This window comes from Trichoplusia ni, chromosome 5, assembly GCF_003590095.1.
Source record: "Trichoplusia ni isolate ovarian cell line Hi5 chromosome 5, tn1, whole genome shotgun sequence".
Lineage (NCBI taxonomy): Eukaryota > Metazoa > Arthropoda > Insecta > Lepidoptera > Noctuidae > Trichoplusia > Trichoplusia ni.
In genome coordinates this window covers 13,748,069-13,770,044 of record NC_039482.1, presented here as the reverse complement: position 1 = coordinate 13,770,044, position 21,976 = coordinate 13,748,069, and the positions used below count along the sequence as shown (strand labels likewise).

Sequence of the window (21,976 nt, the reverse complement as noted above, 5' to 3'; positions counted from 1 at the left end):
TTTCTCGTAATAATATTGTAAATAAATATTCTTTTAAGTTCGAACTTTTTATTCGTCCATATACAGTTTTATAATAAGTTTCAGAGATCTGTATGCATATGTATTTTCAATAAATATTTTTACTGCCATAACCGACGGGGTTTATCTCAAAAATTATTACATTTTGAAAATATACCATAAAAGTTGTACAGAGATAGCAAGCATCGCATAAAATAAACATATACAATATTTAATCCTATATAAATAAAATATTTTACGGATAAACTATATTTTTGCTTCTCTATTGCGGCTAATAAAACTGCGGGGTATATCTGCATAGATTGTCATCGCTATGCACTTTACGAAACAAATTTATTATTACCCAATAACCACAAACGAAAATGACCCTTATTTCAAAAGATTTAAAGTTCAACGATGAAAAGTGTTCTTTAATAAGTGAATAAAACGAATTCTTGTGGACCAGAGACAATATAGAATAAGCGGCCATGTTGCTTGTCTATGGATAGAGATTTATGGCGCGAGTGCAGCTGTAATTTCGCAATCTTAATATTTTTCCGATTGTCCCTTTTGCTATTTTTATGAGTGGGTTGGCTGAATATTATCAATGGCTTCGCTTTCGTACGTCAGAGATGTTTAATGGTGTTTCTGTAACAAATTGTGTTGTCCGTGCGCGGGCGTTTTTAAATAAGGAACGACTTTACTTACGGATTTGTTCATAATTAAAACAGTGTCATGTTTTAATAAAGTCAGAGTAATTTGATGTTAATTATGTTTCCATCAGAACGTTTTTTTTTTATTTATGACTATTTTGTATGTAAAAAAGAGCTCTAAATGCCTAAGGCCGAAAATAGTTCTTCCGTTCCAAAATCGCAACTAAAATCAAATGCTTATTATACTTTACTACAAAAAGCTCGCGAATTATGCAAGGTTCTAAGCAATAGTTTAAATTCCATTTCTTTTATCTTATCTCTAAAGCGTGAAGATATGTAATCACAGTCGCGTGCACATAGGCATTCTTACAATATTTTCATAGCGCGAGTGTCCTTTGAAACATTTTTTTCCGCAAATATCCGAGCGTGCGGGATCGCACGTAAAAACTATATAATAACATGCGATTCTTGAGCTCAGGCTAAAATACCCTTTTTTATAGATTCTCCACATTTAATAGAGCAAAAATTAAAAGGTATTTTAATAATGCAAAAATATGTTTGTGGCAAAAAAATGTATTTATTTTAAATTGCTGCTCTAAAGCGGCTTGTGGTTGGATCGTGATGTTTTGGTTAAGTTGAGGATGGTCAGGGTTAATTCTACAGATTTAGCAAAACGATAATATTTTTATGGAGTAAAATGACGATAAAAAGTTGTTTGTTAGGAATTCAATCAACTACAGTTATAGAGGTCAAATGTTCGTCGTTTTGCGGTTCTCATTCTCGGATGGGCTTGTGATACACTTACAAATATTTTAACCAATTACAGTGATCTTTGTATTCTGTGATATGATTTTGTTTAAATTAACCTCTTCACCATGTTTAATGTCATTTGTTGTTTCTCTTTTTTGGTTTCTGGAAAATAAAGCCTATCGCCTTTATTTTCGGTTCTTTTGCATGGAAATGACATTCATTTGACTCATTTAAAGTCATTAGTTGAACGTCTTAAGCGTCTCTACTTTTAAGCGCCTGTTTTAGGTCTACAAGAAAAATAAAAACATTATTAATTTTGGCTCAGTTAATTAAATTAGTGAAACAGAGATTTAATACTTTGACTTATAAAGGTATAAATCAATTTACAACACGTGAAATATCGCATCCGTTTTTATTCAAAATTGGACATAGACGATTAAAAAGGTTTTTATAATGTGTGACCATAAAGCAGAAATGTCTCTGAACCACAATTAAGAGTGAAGAAATATGGAAACCATATGTTATCATGTAGGAAGAGTTTGGTTGATTAGCGTATTCATTCAAAAACTTGTAGTTAAATTAAAAATATGAAGCGTCAAAAACTATGTCATCCCTGTCAAAGGCGTACAAAACGTTGCAATTTTTACACACTATGAGACCAAAAACCTTTTTCACTACAGATCGAAAGTCAGACATATTTTCCAAGCCTTGCTAAAGGTGTATAGATCACGAAAGCCTCCCTTTATTTAAACGCTATTATAAAGATCGTGATACGAACTGACAGCTCGGCCTTCCAGTCGCATGTGAACATTAAAACGCATGCAAAACGCACACAAAACGCACGTCCGACGTAATTACAGTTAGTTTGCACCTCCATGTCTCACTTGATTATAAGAATACATTTTATTGTAATGCCACTATATAGATTATAAGCCGAAGAGTAAAGTTGTACGAAGGATAATTAATAATGTTGTAGAAATTATCAGTATTTGCAGTGAAACTGGCCGAAGTTTCATGAATCCATTTAAAAGTTGTCAGTAGAAAAATTCATGAATTCAACATTCATGCAAAATTCTTTGGTGCATTATGTGCCATATCTCAATTCCTTCAAACCCTTTCTAGAAACAAGCATGACCTGAAACAAACATTTTAATAAATGTATAATACTACACTTATTATTATTAGGTAATTTTGTAATCACTTTCTACCGAAACAAAAAAAGACCAACACACCACAATGTAAGAATTCACTATGGTATAAATTGCTGTTTCTCATTTGTGATAAATGTTGACCTTCTACAACTGCCTGTGACGTGGCACCTTCACATCGCGACGCAAGCTATAATTATCACTGCACATCATATTTTTTTAGTATTCACTGTCAAATGTTAACTGCCAGCGGTGTTGTTACGTATAACAGTGTTATTACAAGTGTTATTAAAGTATTGCCAGCTATTACATTCGTGCTAACTCAAATTATCTTGTTTATGCACTCCTTGGCACGCGATGTCGGCTTTTTTTGCTTTTGTAAGATGTAATGAATAGGCCGAAAGTTCGGATCAAATATATTTCTCGAAACAGAATTAACGTTTTCTGGAATTTGTGAAATATTTTTTTGCGGATTTGAAAAGGTATATTAAGATATATTAAAAAAGTCACACTTTAACAAGCTCATGTTAATTGTAAAGCAAAACAAAAATAAAATTTATATCTAACATTTTGTTTAATTAAGGTCGCGTTCATAACTAAGAAGGAAGATCAGTAGGAAATTTCATCATAAATCTTATCATTATTTAGTTCATTCTGAACCTAGCAAGAAAGTTTCGATGAACTGCATGTAGAGCACTCTAGTTGGGAACTTGGGAAAATTTTCACAGCTTATACATATATTTTATGACTGGGATATATAAGTTCTGAGTTCGACTAGGACGAAGGGGACGACTAAACAAAGCAAACATGGTACAGTAACGCTTTTAAAAATATCAATACATTTGAAACACAGATCTTAACATAATACAAACGACTCTACATCTTCGACTAACATAATGACATAAGGCTCAAGGCGCGGCCTCATTACGTCACCAACCAGTTCCGCTAATACATTGACATTTACATAACGATACACATCGGTGCTTACTCTTGAGATGGGTAAAGTTGCCACTAGATGTGTATAATCGAAAAGTAAACATAAAATGATTAGAGGTGTCGAAATAAATCTGTGTTTCCATTAGTTTTGGAGAGGCTTTTGTTGATTTAATTTATGATTTTCTAAATTATTCTAAGACACTACTGACACACTGAATGAAAATATCGTAAAGTAACTTGGATACCAAATATTGAAATCTGAAACTGTCGAAAAGCAGTGAGCTATGGTGATGGTCAAAGCTCAAACATTCCCCATAAGAGCAGAGGCCTGTCGTCAACAGTGGGACGAATATAAGCTGGTATGTTTTCTATAGTGATATGGATATGGAAATAATGATAACGGTAAACAGAATAACTTTATAAATTAACAGAATTTTGTAGAGCAACTTCTAAGTTTATTCGGGATTCGATTGTTCGGGAACTTTGCTAAATGTCATAATAGTCTTTTGAATCGCCTTTTAACTCAATTTATGATAAATAATTATCATTGAGAACAAAAGACTCCTCACTATACCAAACAGTCTACCACCAGGTCTTAATGTAACGTGTTTGTGGAAGCGTGACAACGCGATACACGTTGTAGAGCCACATCTCTCTCTCACTTTAGCGGTAGGCCCCATCTACCGTCCTTCATATATTAGCATACGTTCAGGTTTCCCTACCTCCGTAATAGTCTAGGCATTAGAAAAATGTCGGGTGACAGCTACTTAATACAAAACGCGTCAAGTGTTGGACTCCTAATGACCGAGCTAAATTAAGTAGAGCTAGTTTTTGCTCCTTTATATTTATTAGCGACAGCTCATTTTATAGTGGTTTGAGATAATCGTTGATAGCTTGATGCTATACATATTTATAAGGAATAATAATGCAAATAATCTCCGATTGAGTGTAGAATGATATTTAAATCCAATAAAGGCTTGAGACATAAGGTTCACCAAGTTACAGCCAATTCCATACATTATGTATGGAATTCTTTAAATACCCAAATGGAGAGATACCTTTGCCCGGTGGACAATACTCTAGTATTATTATTAGGTGAGCCTTAATAATTGATTTGAAAAACTGCTAACATCATTACTACAAAAAAGGTATACATTTTGGACTTTACCTACCTTTCTAGACATTCATAATAAGTGTCTCGCTGCACTGTATTGTGCAGTGAAGGAATTAGATTAATATTATTTATTTATGTATTTTAAACGAGGCTCAGCTACAAACGGATCACACAGACGTACACTTTTATTATTAGATATTAAGCACTAGATATGTAGATATAATATTACAATAAATCAAAACATATACCCATAATATTTTTTAAGAAACGCGTGAGTTCTCCGTAACGAATATGTTTGAGAGCCGTATCTAGCGGTCGTTGAGTCAAGACAATTAGCGATAGCCGGCCAAAGTTTGTTGCACCTATTATCTTTTAGTATCGAGTTTAGGGATCCGCGGGTAAATCCATATTTTTATAGGACAAGAACAAGTAGAAACCGGTAAGATTAAAAATTCTACTTAATTAGAATGAATGAATGTTATTAAAAGTCCTATGTATGTCATAAGCCTAGGCAAAATCTTCCTATTCTGTTATCCAAATTTAGTTAATTTATATTATTAATATAATTTATTTTATTGTTTCGGTCTGCTGACCTTGGCCTTAGTACTTAAAGTTTAATTTCGTATAGGTTTATATACAGCGACCTCAAACTTTTGTTTGTTTGGCATGGCACCTGCACACTTATTTTTGTTATTGTTCTGTACAATTATAATATTTTTTGTAAACGGAATGACAGCGTGCTGCTGGGGAGTTTGTTGCGCCGTTTCTTCTCTCACAGCAAAAGCACTTAGGAAGCGGTGAAGGGTGGGCGAAACTGGGTGCTGTCCAATGTAAATGACCTTCAAAAAGTGCTACTTAGTAGCCTAATTTGAATAAATGAATTTTGATTTGATTTGATATGATTTAATATTTTTACCAAATATTTTCTTTCGAAAAAGAAATTTTTTGCGGTTGGAATAATAATATAAGTAATTGAGTGATCAACTCATAAGAAGTCGTGATTCTCGTGCTTCTTTATTGACACGTGTACATTTAGTCATCGTTATTTATTTGTGATTCATAAGAATGTCCAATATATGTAGATACATTCATTGATCAAAGTACAATAATGAACACTCTATAATTAAATTTTCATTTCATCGGTTATTACAGGATGTATATATTATTCTAAATATAAATTACCTTTTAATAATTCTATACTAATGCTATCTGAATAAAATAAATAAATTATTTCCTCAGTAAAACATACCACTTACAAGCAAACGTGTTCGAGTTAAACATATTTTACGTAGTTAGACTTTTATTCGTTAAGATTACTACTAAACTGACTATTTTACATTTTGGATTGGTATGTCTTTTCGGATTGAAGGGTCCTCAAGGACTTTCAATTTTCACCTTACATCACGTACCAACAATTTGAATCATCTCAATGGTCACAAACATACGGACTTCTACCAAAAAATTCTACTCACACTTAACACTTTTTTCTATCACAACCGGTCAAAATCAATATTTGCCTTCGATTCGTTGACTCTAAAATTTCGTACGAGCGGAAGAATAAAAAAAAAAACCGGTAAACTGTATTTTCCATGTTCACACGTTCTTACAAATAGTGTGCGCCTGCGCATGTGCGCGTTGATGTCTTTTGTATGAAGCATGTGGTGGAAGAAAGATTTAGTGTCTTTCGAGTTATTTATGTTTCAGTAAATCATGTGTTAATATGATTTATGTTCGGTATGTAGCAATAGAGTATTTGTATTTAAAAATATATTTGATGTCAAAGAACTTACATATATTTGATGTAAAATTATTCTTAGCGATTAGTGGAATAATTTATACGACGATGGTATGGTAAAATGTTTTGGTTAGTAACTTTTCATTCCGACCTTGTTTCTGCTATAGACAAAAAATCATAGCAATAAGATTGTTGATTCGATAATGTTATGTTAGATTTATGATACATACTTATTATGCCAAAAAAAAAAAAAACCAAACACTAGTTTTTGAAAATTACGCGATGGGAAAATAATATTATCCTCAAATCGCGTCGTGGGTCATTTAACATAAATTAAAATCATTAACATAAAGAAAAAAATCTTCTAAAAAGCATTCTTTGTTTCGTCTAACTAAGTATATAGATACATATATTATGTATATATCATTGTACATGAAGAGAAACATGATGTTCTTACATCGACAGTAAATAACGTTATAATTACAGCCAGGTGTTACAAGGTTAGACCCCAGATGTTAGATAGAACCGAGTAATTGAAAGAGCCGATTTAATGTTGATAATACATACTTATGCTGTGTAAAGATGCGCTTGCGCATTGGAGGATTTTTTAATTATAATTCTTGAATATATCGTGTAAATTAGGTGAAAAATAACTGGGAAGGAGTTCAACTGCATTAAATGATTAAAACAATAGTTTTTTTATGTTAATTCATCAGAAACAGTAGAATAATAATTCACAGTCAACACCATTTTGCATTTCATGAACCGTTTTTGTTTATAATGTTGTTTCTATCTGTTTCCATTCCAAGTTTGGCATATTTTCAATAATGTTCATTTATGCTTTGCTTGTTGGATAAGTAACTCCGAGTCATTTAACATATAAAAAAAGATAAGCAAATTAACCGATTTGGTCGATTTTATATCTGAGAAATACGATAAGTTGTGAGAGCACCAATTAACAACCGAAAAAAAGATGAAGGCTTTAGAAACAAGAACGCATTTGCCGGATTTGCCTATTGGCATCAAATTCACATTAATCAACCGTTTTGTTTATGCCAAAGGTAAAATTAGTTTTAATCCTTTAATAGCTTTAGTAATTGTTTCATCAATCACATCACACAGTGACGTCAAAAGCCTTAATGTAATATTAAAGACAAGATAAAACAAGTTCCTCCTACAATGGCAACCCAATCATACAATTACCGGCTCATTGGTTTTACATTTGGAATGTTTTCACAAAGCCACCCACGGGCTGCGCACGCGCACTTGACTCGAAGGCTGTGTAAACAAGGTCGTACTATGTGGTACTTTAAGTGGTAACATATAACTAGGTAACAATTTCTTCGTTTTTTATGGTTAAATTACAACCTGGTAACGTAGCGTTACGGGTGCATCTTTTACCGTAGCTTAACACACCCTTAAAACATTCTCAGGTCTGCAAGTTTCCTTACGATCAAGGTTTTAGCAAGTAATTACTAATTTGCACACATGAATTGCAAAAGTGATTGGTTTGTGCCAGGATTCGAACCGACGATCCTTGAAATTCTAACGTTCCCTCCACTACTCTATCATTCACTTGCATCACCTATTCAAGTGAGTGATAAAATAGTGGCAAAACAAGACAAGACGTTTATGTGTCATGCATTATGACAAAAATATAGATTAATTCATCATGTAAAAAGCCAAATCTGTAGAGAAAGTCGTGTAGAAAACACAGTTTTAATCAATATTGGATATAGGAAACTTTCAATATCCTTATCAAAAAAAATGTAGTACATACTACGGCAATACGAACTACGGCAATTCGCCCGCTGCGAATTAATTACTACGAAGTTAATTCATTATAGATTTCTAATTAATTATAACGTTATGATTTTAAATCATTTCATTGTATCGTGTAGGTACTTGTCAAGGTATATGACTAATAACAATGTTGGATAGAATGTTATTGAGTCATTTCGTTTCGCGTTAAAGTTATTTGTCATATCATATTGTGTTTCAAATAGTATGTTAGAAGGTAAAATAAACATTTGGAGAACGATGAAAAGTTAGTCTCCGAAGCGTTATAACGTTAGTGTGGAATAACGCCTACCTTTGACGACCTCCGTGGTCGAGTGGCGTACGCACCGGTTTCAAGGTGTCGCTAGCTCTGGGGTCCCGGGTTCGATACCCGGTCGGGTCAATGTAAAAATTCACATTTCTACATTGTCTCGGGTCTGGGTGTTTGTGGTACCTTCGTTGTATCTGAATTCCATAACACAAGTGCTTTAGCAACTTACTTTGGGTTCAGAACAATGTATGTGATGTTGTCCGCATTTATTTATTTATTTGTAAAAGAACTAACCCTTTCGAGTAGGTATAGCGGTGGTCGATTAGAAACTTTCAAAGATATTTGGAGATTACCACCATAAACACTCGCATATAATTAATCTTTAATGCAAAACAAACTCTATAATTAAACAATTAAAATCTATTTATGCTCACAGTTACACAGAACAAACTAAATTGAAATCGCTTAATCTGTTCGGGAGCCCTTTTGAAGACCGTTCTTTTGCGTGGGTTTTATGACGTCATAAGATTATTTCCGCAGTGGTTGTTTATAAGGCTATCAGTATTAAGTTCCAAAATCATTCTCATAGTACCAGCTAGTCGCTCATTTAGTACCAACATAAGAATACATCGTATTTGTCACTAATCCGTTTTGAAGACCAAAAACCTAACCCTTAATTAACCTAATTTCATTCAATGTTTTGATCTAACCTGGTAATCATCATCATCAATTCAAAACAACATTGCATATTATCTTATTTTTAGACAATATTTGGTTACGCTTCGCGAACTATTTAAGACTAGCTGTTGCCCGCGACTTCGTCCACGTGGGTAGAAGATATAAGTTATGATTTATACCTGCCCTGTTTTTTTCACATTTTCCATTGTATCTTCGCTCCTATTAGTCGCAGCGTGATGTTTATAGCCTAAAACCTTCCTCGATGAATGGTCTATTCAACACAAAAAAAAAAAACAATTTGGACCAGTAGTTCCTGAGATTAGGGCGTTCAAACAAACAAACCCTTCAGCTTTATATATTAGTGTAGATAAGGAAAAACTATAGTGATACTACTTAAGTAACATCAGTATAATTACAGGTAATTTCAAGTCAACATTAATTCCTAAACAAATCTGTCTATAATTAAACCGTCCGTACTACCTATATTTTTTCCACGACGAGACTACAACTACATATGCAAAAGGCAATTTCTTAGGAATATAAAAAGCAATGTTGACGTCACCAATGACTCAGTTTCCGCTGAGGATGTGTTTGCACGGTCCGTGGGTTCGAGTCTGACCTTGGAGCTTGTGTTAATAATCATCTTTTATTTATTCTTGCCTTGTATGAGGTTAAGTCGCTTGCATTTGTTTTAGTTTCGACTGCGTTCGATTTTGTTTTAAAATATTACAGAAAAATATGTGAATTATTTCTATCATTACAATTGTGGTACAGAAAATTATATTTATCTTACCTCTACCTAAGTAATTACCGTACTGAGATAGTGTAAAATATATATGATTTAATTACCAAAATCATTAATTTCGTCGTCATTTTATGACCACACACTGCTAAATGCAGTCCTCCCCCTAAAGGTGCCCCTTATTTTCAATTTTTAAATATTCGATAGTTTTTTTTCAGACAGCCTTATAATAAATAAATTGTACAACCAGTAAAGATTGATAAAATCCTTCTTTGTGCAAGTTGGTACAAAAATGCCAGCTTCTGTGTGACTGGTCAATGCAGGCGTGTCATGCACCGTGATGCGCATGTCAAGTGGACGACATGTCGGCTGCGCACGCGCAATACGCATAGCTCTCGGACGATTGAGTAAAGTGACTATTTGTTGTTGGTTTTTAAATAAGTGGGTATAATTTAGTTTTAGTATTTTGTTAACTGTGAGGTTTCAAATAAATTCTTCAGCAGACACGTTTAAAAATACTTAAATACAGCATAACTATTTCCTGGACGACGTTTCTAAAAAACTATGAACGACTCGCGCAGTAACGTATTAAATCCTTGTGACAAGGGGAGTTTCACAAATATTCAAGCAACATTCAGAACAAGCATTCGAGGATCACACATTTTGTCCTACGCGGGGACAGAATCCGCGACATGTCGCGAGTTGGCGTTTGTGCACAGTGTCGTTGTAACCACTCAACCACTGAACACTCGACTGTACTATAAACCTACTCATTTTTACCGTAAGAAGTAACATTGCCAAGTGATCTTACTACATGATGCATCATCATTGGCAGCCAATTCGATGACGTCATATGTCACCAATGCGACACACGATCAGAATTATTTATGTGAATTGTAACGAACACAACAAGCCTCGTTAATGTCACTTGTTATTCATCAAATAGTCACGTTTTGTATCCGTAGTAAGGGCAAAGTACTGTAGGCTTTATCTTACACAGCCATACTTCTTGAAGTTGCTGTCATAGAACATATAAGCGAAATGAAAATTAATTGCGAATTATTTATTTGACAAAAATAATTATTTGACGGGCCTGTTGGTCTAGTGGTTAGCGAGCGACATTGACTACTATACCGGAGGTCGTGGGTTCGATTTTCACCCAGGACAAATGTTTATGTGATGAGCACGATCTTTTGTTCTGTTTGAGTTTTGTTGTTTCATCTGTTTTGAAATATATAAGTATGTTTATCAGTACTCATAATACAAGCTTTGCTTAGTTTGAGACTAGATGGCGTTGTGTGAATATAAACTATACTGCGAGTGCTGTTTATCATTCATTTTGACAGCCGTTACCTGTAGTTAGAAGATAGAATGTGTGACTGCTAGTCTTACTACAAATCGAATCAAATTTAAATGAGTTAGTTACTTGGGGAGTCCAAGGCGTGCAAACAAAGTGACGCTTAATTTATATATTTAAAATATATAAAGTATATGGCTACCTACTGCCGTGCATCTGACTGGTATTTTTATTTTTAAACAAAGTCCGTTTTTTTACGACGTTCGTATTCAAAACCAGTAGAATATTAGTATTATGAAACCAGTCTTACTGGTCCGGGCAAGTTATAATCCTAAATTAAATTCTAGGATTTTTATTTTTATTGTGAAAAAAATATATTGTCTTATTCAAGTTGATATTGTTGTCTGTCAGTCCTTTTCGTAGATATATCCTCATATGTATGAGTATTTGTGTAAAAATAATAGAAAATAGGATAAGTTAAACTTTTCATAAATCAAGAACAGATGTTGATACCATCTTAACATGTGAAGATTTAAGCGAAAAATTACGATTTTCTTATTGTGTTACCATATGACTACCAATATAAGCAGGTAAAATCACAGGTCACTTCTAGTTTTACAATAAAAACGGGCATAATCCGACTTATTGAAGTAAAAACCTGACGTCTGCGTGCAAAAAAATTAATATGCCTTTGTTACTAACAAAAACTTAAAACTGAATTATGTGACATTGAATTATCTTGAATTAAAGTTTGTTCGTATATTAAGTATCAAAAACCAAATAAAAAAATGATTGATCAAAGTTTAATTTCTACAAACAAGTGCATTTAAAGTTAAGTTATTTTAAGGGTGGGTGAAACCGGGTGCTGTCTAATGTAACCTAACCTTCAAAATGTGCCACTTAGTAGCCTAATTTGAATAAATGACTTTTGATTTTTTGTTGTTGTAGGAATAAAGAAAATCCTTTATGAGATCACTTGAATATTGGGTATTTTAGGATACAAAACCACTCAATTTTTACATTTATAAGAGACGATGATAGATCATGTACAACTTGGCTTAAACACTGCAGTGTGTGTCCAGACACTACTTTTAAAATATCACTATAATATTCCTTCCTCCAACAACGTTGTCATCAGCTCAACAACTTAACATTCACATCTAATGCCATCGATACAGTCTGCATTACTGCGCGTCGTCACGTACTCGTCGGATGCGCCGGCGCACCTTCTTAGAAACAACACAAATCACACGCCTCTGTACTATGATCGAAGCATTTGAAAATCAGGAGTTATACAAATAGACAGAGACTCTTTCACGCGTCAGAAATGACAATACATTGTGATTCGTTTTAATCTATAGTGATTGATTTGTACTGCTAATTGTGTTTTAACAATTAGACAAGAGCTATGATAAAATCCAACCCAACATCTTCCGAAGACAAGAAAGAAGAAAATAGTCTAAATTCAAAGAAAATGCAATTTGGATATTTTTTACATTCAGTTTCTTATTGCTTGCTAGTGAGGATTTACTTCATTTTTTTCTATGCACACGTAAATTATTCATCAGGGTGCTGTCCATGTTGGACAGCTTTGAGTATCTCATAAACCGTGACAGCTTGACTGTTGAAATATTCACACATGATGTATTAATTAAAAATTATTATAGTTTCATAACTATGAAACTGAAAGTCATGAATTTCATAGGTGATATTTTTTTCTGCGAATATCTTTAGCCTGTTTGTACAAAATCTCTTCGTATTTGTCAATGTTTCTCTTGCCGACTGTACAGCTCAGGTGGTCTCTATGGTAATGTCGCTGGTCTCTCGGACCTCGTCTCGGCTGTAGGGGGGGGGGGGGGTTATGACCATTTCATCCATTGTTTTTATGGACAAACGTGTTCATGAATTTAGATGGCCCCGACAGAGGCTTATGAATTTATAAATAGTTGACTTTTTGTTATTTTACGATTATGAGTAATGTTTTTTGAAAATGGTTGGTTGTTAGTTTGTTTTTAACGGCCTAAAATGGGGTGTTCTTACAAAGTTTCTGTCATTAATTGTTATAAATACATCTTCATGGCATTTAAAATTGAGTTCTAGTTTTATTGTAATAACTAAGAAAAAAATATCCCAAAAAAATACCATGTCCCAAAATCTACCCAAACATTTCAAAAAAAAGCTAAAAGTTGTTCACCCAAACTAAAAACAACTTTACAAGAAAAATACCTCAGTAAGAGACTAACAGTTATCCCAAAACCTGATTAGAATCATAACCATAAAGTTTCTTGTCAAAACCCGCGCCAGTTAATTCTCGTGAATTTAACTGTATCCGTCATAATGGTGGATCACATGACAGAAGTGAGGCAATGACAGCTGTCTTCGTGGATTGCATAATAATGTGTTTTCTTCTTGATAAAAATTAAAATTTGCCAAAAAATACTCGGTGGCTGAAGTAATACCCTTGGAATTTGTAGGAAAACTTCTTTAAAAAAGTTTCTTATATTTATAATTTTTATTAGTCCAGACATCTCAACTCGCTCCAGAAGCACAAAAGTCTCTTGGGACGTTCGAAAGTACCTTGGATGTATGGAGACAGGACGCTAAGGAAACGTATTTCATATATCCTAGTCCATCAGAGATGAACAAATTAAAAATAAATTAGGGTCTAAATTAAAGAATATTTAATAAATACTCTGCCATAAAAAAAGCACGGTGTACTGAGGACGGGGATCCTCACTAACTAACTAAGAAACTAAGTTTTCGACCCTCATGCACTCTAGGAGCACAACCTGTGGTGGTAGCCCCCTGTGTAACTCACTGACTATAGAAAAGCAGGGTTTCTGTATTACCCTATATACTTAGCATAGCAAATACACCAAATGACTAACGCTAAGGTATCAACTAGACGTATTGGTTACAATTGTCTCCGCATACCGTTGTGTATGGAATCACAATGTATGTATGTGTTATATAGATTGTATGAGTCAGTTTTATGCGGAACAATGTGTGTACTGGGTTTTGATTGATGCATCATTGTGGGTGTTATCAATTTAGGTGGTTGGATTAAATTTGGAGTATATAATGGACTTAGAAATTGAAAGATACGTCTATTCCTCTTAAAAGAAATGGTATTAGTTAGATAAAAAATATACTTACCTTATAAAAACATACAAAAAATGTACTCGAATATAATATCTGAAGTGAATGATTTCACATTAAAAGTTTTGCATTCCTTAAAATGGTCAAATTAACTCAACCGTTTTTTGTCCATTTCATTACGAATCAAAGAACTATATTGATATAGGATGGATTCAACAAAAACTATACTGTCTTGCATCAAGCAATATTATAGCCATATTATCTACTAATATAAATAATTAACTGAAGTAGAAAATGACTACTTACTTACAAATCGGCACTCCAAGCGAAGTACCGTTAAACAAAAAAGCAATTGTATCTCGGATTGCTTTAATCTATCGAATGCTGCAAAAAGACGCACCGTTAGCAAAACAATAGCTGTCATCGGTAGCAGCCGTTAGAATTAACCCTTTGTATGCAGATGTTGACAGGGGTACAATGGACCGGTGTTAACCTGTTAACAACGCCTATCGGTGTAGATGCTTTTTTCTTGGGATAAATTTGACATGTGTTTTGTAAGTGGGCAGTGGGCGAGATTTCAGTGTTAAATGGTGTTGACAAGTGAAAGACAATGTAGATTGGTTAGAGATATTATTATAGTGCTAAGATCTCGTTGTGTGTTCGATTTTTATTTTATTTTGAGTGTGTCAGCTTATGTTAAGTTTTTTTTTGTAGATTGATTTTAAATTCGTCATTCGATAACTAGGATTATCTATTATTTTCCATTTTTAGTGTCTATCAGGCCTCTGTTTCGCTAGATTGAATTCCACATCGTAGAATAAAAATCAAATTTAAGTAAGCTGGTCAGAAATATGTTGGGTGACCATGATTTTTTTTTTGCAAATTAGTTTTCTTTAGCCTATTTGAGGAGAATATCTATTGTCATTACGTACAATTAAATTGTTAAAAAGGCAGAAAAAACCATTCATAGCACTCTTTTGTTTCCAATTTGTTTTTTTTTCTGGATGGACTGATGAACTCTTTGATCTGTTACTTTTATACCTCTCTATAACACAATGTCTAAAGGCAGCCAATTCCAACTAAAATTACTCTATAAATCTACGCGACAGTTTAAAAAGATTAAATTTCTTTGTTGCAGTAACAAGCCGACAATGTGACGGGTCGCGGCAGTTTCCCGCCGAAACGAAATCGACCACCATCTTGATTTTATCATAGACAAGTTTTACTAGGTAAGGAGGTATTTCTACTTGATTATCTTTTTTAAAGAAATAAGAAAAAAAGTTATAGATTTAATTAATATTTTAATGACTGTAGTTTTATGTTTTTAATTTAAAAGAAAAATATAATATTGAAATTCAAATCAGTTAAGCATTTGATTTAAAGTTATATAAAATATGTTATTGATTTTTAAAAACCTTATTATAATAATTATATTTAATGTTCAGCAATATCTATTTTCTATCTAGATTACGACTGTTATTTAGACCTAGCCAGACTAAAAAAGGAAAAGTCTTTAGTCTATAAAAGGCAGACGATTGCTAAGAATCAAGTCGTTATTTCCTTTAATTACGAATATTTTGCGGTCTGTACGGTGTACGTGTGTATTTGCTGGTTCTTACACAAATTGCGGGAATATTCAGCGTACAGTCATCAGCACAAGTGCCATATACTTTGACATTAACATCATGTGTGTCTGCGAAAAGCCTTAAAGTCGATGTTTCAGTATCGTGCTGACTACTGTCCCTATATTTAGCATCTAGTTAGTAATTACATCGAATGACAGAATTTTGACATTTCATCAAACATTTTGTTTTACCATCTTTAAAAAGGGCTAGGCTGTCAATAATATGATATATCCTGGGACAACTCACACACGGTTATCTGATCCCAAGCTAAGCAGAGCTTGTATTATGGTAACCAGACAACTGATAAACTTACTTATATATTTCTAAATACATACATATTATAGATAAATTACACCCAGACACCAGAACAAATGATCATGCTCATCACACATCATTTGTCCTGGGCGGGAATCGATCCCACGACCTCCGGTATAGCAGACAGGGCCACTAACCACTAGACCAACAGGCCCGTCAGAAGAGTAATTCGGCCGGTACTTTGAAGAAGTATACGGTAGTTGAGTTATATGCAGCTTTATTTAATCTTATCAAATTTTTCGACATTGAATACAATATATACAATATTTTTGTTCCTCCGTACTTAATCACACCGCCTCTAATACGAAAGAAAAAACAAACAATTTATTTCTTTGTATTATCTTCTAAAAGAAAGATACGTTCCCGTAACAAGATATTTGAATCGAATCAGACAATCAAAGAATTTTTTACATTCATTACGATAGATGCAAATGTAAGATGCCGTGAATTTGCCTTTTTATTGACACAACAGCTGTAGGTACAGCCAGCTACAAAAGTTGATGACCAAGTCACATTTATAATACTGGAATATGTAATATGATTTTTTTAGTCAGTAATAATCGTATAGTAAAATGTTCGTGAACATATTTTATTTTCTAATTACAATACTTGCTTATTAATTTTACTGCCTACTGGTGGTAAGTGCGTTTGTATCAGAGTATGTTTCAGACTTTACTTACTTAAAGTGGGTTTTAAAATTGAACTTTATAACAAAGCAATAAAGTGAATTTCTATAATGAACTTACAAGAAATCTAATTTCTAATTTATAGTTCATTTTATAATAATTTGGAGGGAATCCAGGTGATTAAAAAGCCTAAAAAAGTCTTAGTTCATTAGAGAGACAAAATTTTATTTAAAAATTTTCATGAGGCGGATCCATGATTGTTTACTCACACGTATTTATCGGGATTGCCCGACTAGTTTTGGACCCAAGCGGAGTCCTTAATCATGAGCTGACGCGATGGAGAGGGGTCGCGAGAAGAACAAACCTGTAGTTTCGTTTAGTTTTTACTAACAGAATGTCCTCCGATGTCCATAATTTAGTTGTGGACAAAAATAAGTTGTGTGCATTGCTGTGCGCTTGTCCTTTGTAGAATTTATTGCTTGGTCCTAACAAGAGACAATGCGAATTCTTCCTTACGTTTTCCTATATTTAACTTGGCTTTGCCATTGTTCCTATTCTGTTAAACTTGGTTATAAGCACGACATACCAACCTGCCAAAAACGTTTAACTGTTTTGTCTAGCTAGTAAGGTTAGGGTATTCTAATAATGTGTTTCCTTTTAATTATGTGATATATAGCTATTCTGTTTGTCTGTTTTTCAAAATTACAAAGATGAATAGAGCAACAAAGATCATTTTATTTTTCCTGACAGTATAATAAGACTCAATAAATGTACATGTCGATGCATCCAACAGAACTAAATATTTTAAAAGGTGGATTATGGCCTGCTAAAATTATTATGATAAAATAAATGTAAAACATCAAAGAGATAAATAATAAGAAGTTTTCAGTATTTTTTATTAGCTATTTAAGAAACGAATCAACTTAAATCACTTGAAAGTAATTATGCCGTGAAAACTTTTTTAAACATCAGTTTTTAAGAATTATCCTCTTTAAAACCAGTGTAAAAAGAAATCTATCACCGAGATCTATAGGTGAAACTCGAGCATTGTTCGTAGTAGTCTTTCATTTATACTTGCATTGTATATATCTGAAATCTGCTCGTTAGCCGCGACACCTCAATAGGCGCGAAGATGCGCGTACGATAGTCCCGGCCACTATATATTTGGATCAGTAGGATCAATGTATATGGGCTTACCCTTTCTGGTGCAAAGATGGAATCGATACAATGAGTTGTGGGATTGAAACCTTTTTGGAGTATTCTCATTTGGATGTTTTTGGGTTAGGTTTTTGTATCGAGAATTGGGGTTCTTTAAGTGGTGATAAAAGGCATTAGAACAGTTTAGGTGTAGATACTGACTTTATGTTCTTTCCTTTGTTTCTAACTGAAGAAATAGATTGATTTTGATATATTTGATTAGTTCTACATTTTCAGAATCAATTGTAAACTAAGACAAAAACAAAGCGAAAAAGGTGAACCTCCGTTGCACGCTGGAAATATGTTTTTCTTTAGCCTATACAGATTGTACAGATCCCTCAGTTTAGGGGGTTTGTCTCGCGCTTAGTAACTATTTTTCAATAGTAGGTAAGGTAATGACTGAGGAATTATCTAGTATATAATGAACCAGCAAACCTGTCTTTGTCTTATCAAAATAATAATTATTAACAATTCCCTTATCATTATCTTTTCTTTCCAAGTATCGATAAAAAACACCAAAAATAAAGATTTCTGAACCCATAACACAGTCGTTTAATGCGCCGCCAAAATACAAAGTCCATACCCGATTCTGGAGCTCAAAAACTGGATTTTCAAGTATAAATTAAAATATGTAAGGCCACAGGCCACAAAAGGAACATGCCCTAAAATATCTGGACTCAAAGTGGGCCTGTCGTGATTACCGTCGAAAAAGCAAAAGTTAAAAACATGCCGAGTTGGATCGCTTGCTGAGTTTTTTTTGGAGTAATTGATTTTGGACTTGAAAACGATGTAATAAATAATGTTTTTGTATGTAAGTTATATTTAGCATGCATGATGGATTGCGATAGAGTTAAGGACAGTTGACACTTTTGTGTTGTCAAGTGTAGAGATTATAATTGATTGACGTACTTTATTTTGGCTTGAGTTTTGTTAGTGTTATACATTGATATAGTAAAGAAATTATGAATATTCCTACATGCCTTTTTAAATTCCATTCAAATTTGTAGGATTAGAAATAGCGTGAAAGTTTATCATATTTGTATTGTGAATTTTATTAGGTAAGTTAAGTTACATGAACCGTATGTAAATAGTCCTTAAGGAAAATAAGTTAAAGTACAGCAGGAGCCACGTTTGGAATACAAATTATATTCAGATGTTGTTGAAAATTGAAAAGCATCATTAAAAACAATTATTTTAATATCACTCATATATTATTTGAGAAGAAAAATATTTTAAAGGCATGAATTCGAAAAGTAGCCTTATTGGCAGTTCCCCTTATACCACCGTTAATGATGAATAATATAACATGACAAACGTATGGAAATGAAGTGACTAATTTACATTTTTTTCAGAAATATGACTTGTCTATGGTAGTGCTGTACCAGTAGTCTAGGGGTAGAGTTCAAACATTGCCTTAACATTTGTTCTTATATGTCAATATGCTGAAACAGAACTAGGACACAAATAAATGGTGATTATTTTGTACTTTAAAACCACATGCATTATGTATGTATTTTTAGGGATTGATGGTATTCTTCAGTCAAGTGCAACTCGACACTGAGGTTTCCGTAGAAATACTACAAGATATATTCTCAAAAAGAATTATCACCCAATTTTTGAGCATACCAACTGTGGCTTAAACTGTTAATTTGATTTTAAAAAAGCATTGCAAACACAAAATTCTACTGTGTAGCTATTACAGTTAATGAAATCCAGCCTTGTGACAGACGAACGTACAGACGGATAGACAAATTAAAATAAAGACACACCAACATACTCAAAACTCTTTACGACGTACTCCAGACAAAAACCTCGGTAAAAGTAAAAGTCTTTGACCGTACAATAATACCGACATACATAATGAATTGTGTGGTTTTTGTCGCACCACCAAACTGAGCTTGACTAATGAAGTGGAAACACTTAGCGAGCCCTGCTCCTGTTAACCTTGGACAGAATCGTATATGGACATGGCTTAATACAAGAAAGTGCTTTATTATAAAGAATTTTTGAAAGATTTTGGAATAAGTGCTGTAATTCTATTAATGTATTAAGTGTTTTGTACTTATTCCTCTGAGTTCGTTTTGACGTTTCTTCTCGGGGTAGCCAGTTAGGAAATGTCGATTCCAGCTAGCTTAAAAAGGGACATGTAACATTGATGACGTCGATTCTGTTTGCAGAATAAATTATTTTCTTTCATTCTATAGAACTGAAAACTAAAATTTTAAGAGACCTAATCTCAATATTCTCAATACAAATGGAAGAAAAAACAACGTTTTCTGTTTCCACTTAGAAAAAAAAAACTTAGCCAAAAAGTTCTTAATTCTTCTGCATTACGTTTTAGCTCATGTGAATATTATTACTCGCTCGGTTACCTATGAACTAAATTATTGACCTCACTTTACACTTACAGTATTATACCAAAGTGAGTTGGTATCGTTATCAGACATCTCGACACAGCGCAAGCGCAAATCTATATCTATATCTATATCTATAAATTACGACCTGCTTTCGAAACACAGCCTTGAGTTCAGACATTAAAGTGGTACTAGACTAATTATAAGTACAGATGGTAGATACAGGGTGTTGTTTCCGGACGGGAAATGATTTTGCGTAATATACAGTATGTTTCTTTGTTGGTGGCAAGTAGTACTTTAATTGTGTATTTTTCCTTTAAATAATAATAATTTAATGACTAAGGTTGTAAATAAATATTTTATTTGTGTTTACTTTTTTAGCGTAAAACCTTGACCATAAAGTAAACATTTTTTTTATGAACTCATCGACCTCATTATAATTAATATTCAGTCTAAATTAATAAAACCCGGTATTGTTTCAACAGCGGATATTATTATACATACAAACAGTAATGGCGCCCGAATGTGGGGCGATGCGCGTGCGCAAGGACAGCGCCCGTTTGCGCAGATGTTCGGCCACGTTCGACTGACTCCGGCTGTTATACTGACTTGGTTATACAAATGTCGAAATATGGAAAAAATATTTGTTCTGATGAATAATATTATTAATATTGGAATGTTTTTTGGATCATGTAGTCTTGTCTGGTAACGGTTTTTCGACGTTCCTCGTTTTTACGTTCCGTTTGTTTTGTTAACGGCTATACACTGTAGATTTTCCCTTTGCAAACTGAACTTACGCTTTAATTATTGATTAACTTTTATTATTGGTAATTTTTATAACAATAGATATGTTTTCTCTTCTCTTCTGCGGGGAACATTTGGCTATTTGAATAAAGAAATCTAGATTTTCAAAATAATATTTTATGTGTACAATTTATCTCATCAACAATCACAGATACAGTAGTTCAATCTTTACTTATTTTATGCAGTTATGAGATCGTAATACATAAGTAGCAGTCTACAACAAAAGGTTTATTTAAAATAGCCTTCCTGACAGACATAATAGTTATTTAATTGGCACATTCTGATTGTATGTACATTAAAATCTGTCCAAAACAGGTTGCAAATAAATGTGATCTATTTGCAATTAAATATGGCCTTGTCGTGCGCCATATTGAATCTTTCGCAACTCAATGCATTAATCTTGGTATTGATCTTGGCTTGCATGATTTTGAAGTTGCGTGCGCGCGAAATATGATCAGGTAACTAGGTGTATGTCATACCTTAATAGTATGTGTTATTAGTTTAGATTTCGACTGGCCTCCTGGTCTAGTGGTAAGTGGTATTGACTGCTATATCGGAGGTTTGGTTCGATTCCCCATCAGGACAAATGTTTGTGATCAGTACTATAATTTATATAAATAAATACTCTTTAAGCATTTAATAATCAGACCAAGTATTTTCATCTAATTAAAATTAACCAAAAGGATATAGGTACCACAAAATAATATAAGCATATTTTTTATTCTTAGATTTTCCTAAAGATTTACAAATAGGTACTAGAGTTACCCACATTACCTAATATAACCTGTATAACCAAGCAACACACATCGTCCATCTCAATCTCAAATCATTGCATAATCAGCAAAAGTGAAAGTCT

At 33.3% G+C, this 21,976-nt stretch overlaps 1 protein-coding gene across 2 annotated transcripts in view; it reads left to right on the top strand.

The window, feature by feature from the left end:
• The window catches only part of LOC113494578, a 72,581-nt gene that overhangs the window by 29,948 nt on the left and 20,657 nt on the right, over positions 1-21,976 (top strand). For both annotated transcript variants that reach the window (XM_026872978.1, XM_026872979.1), the window contains exon 3: positions 15,338-15,428. The gene's annotated coding sequence lies outside the window, so the exon portion shown is untranslated. The remainder of the gene's footprint in view (positions 1-15,337; positions 15,429-21,976) is intronic.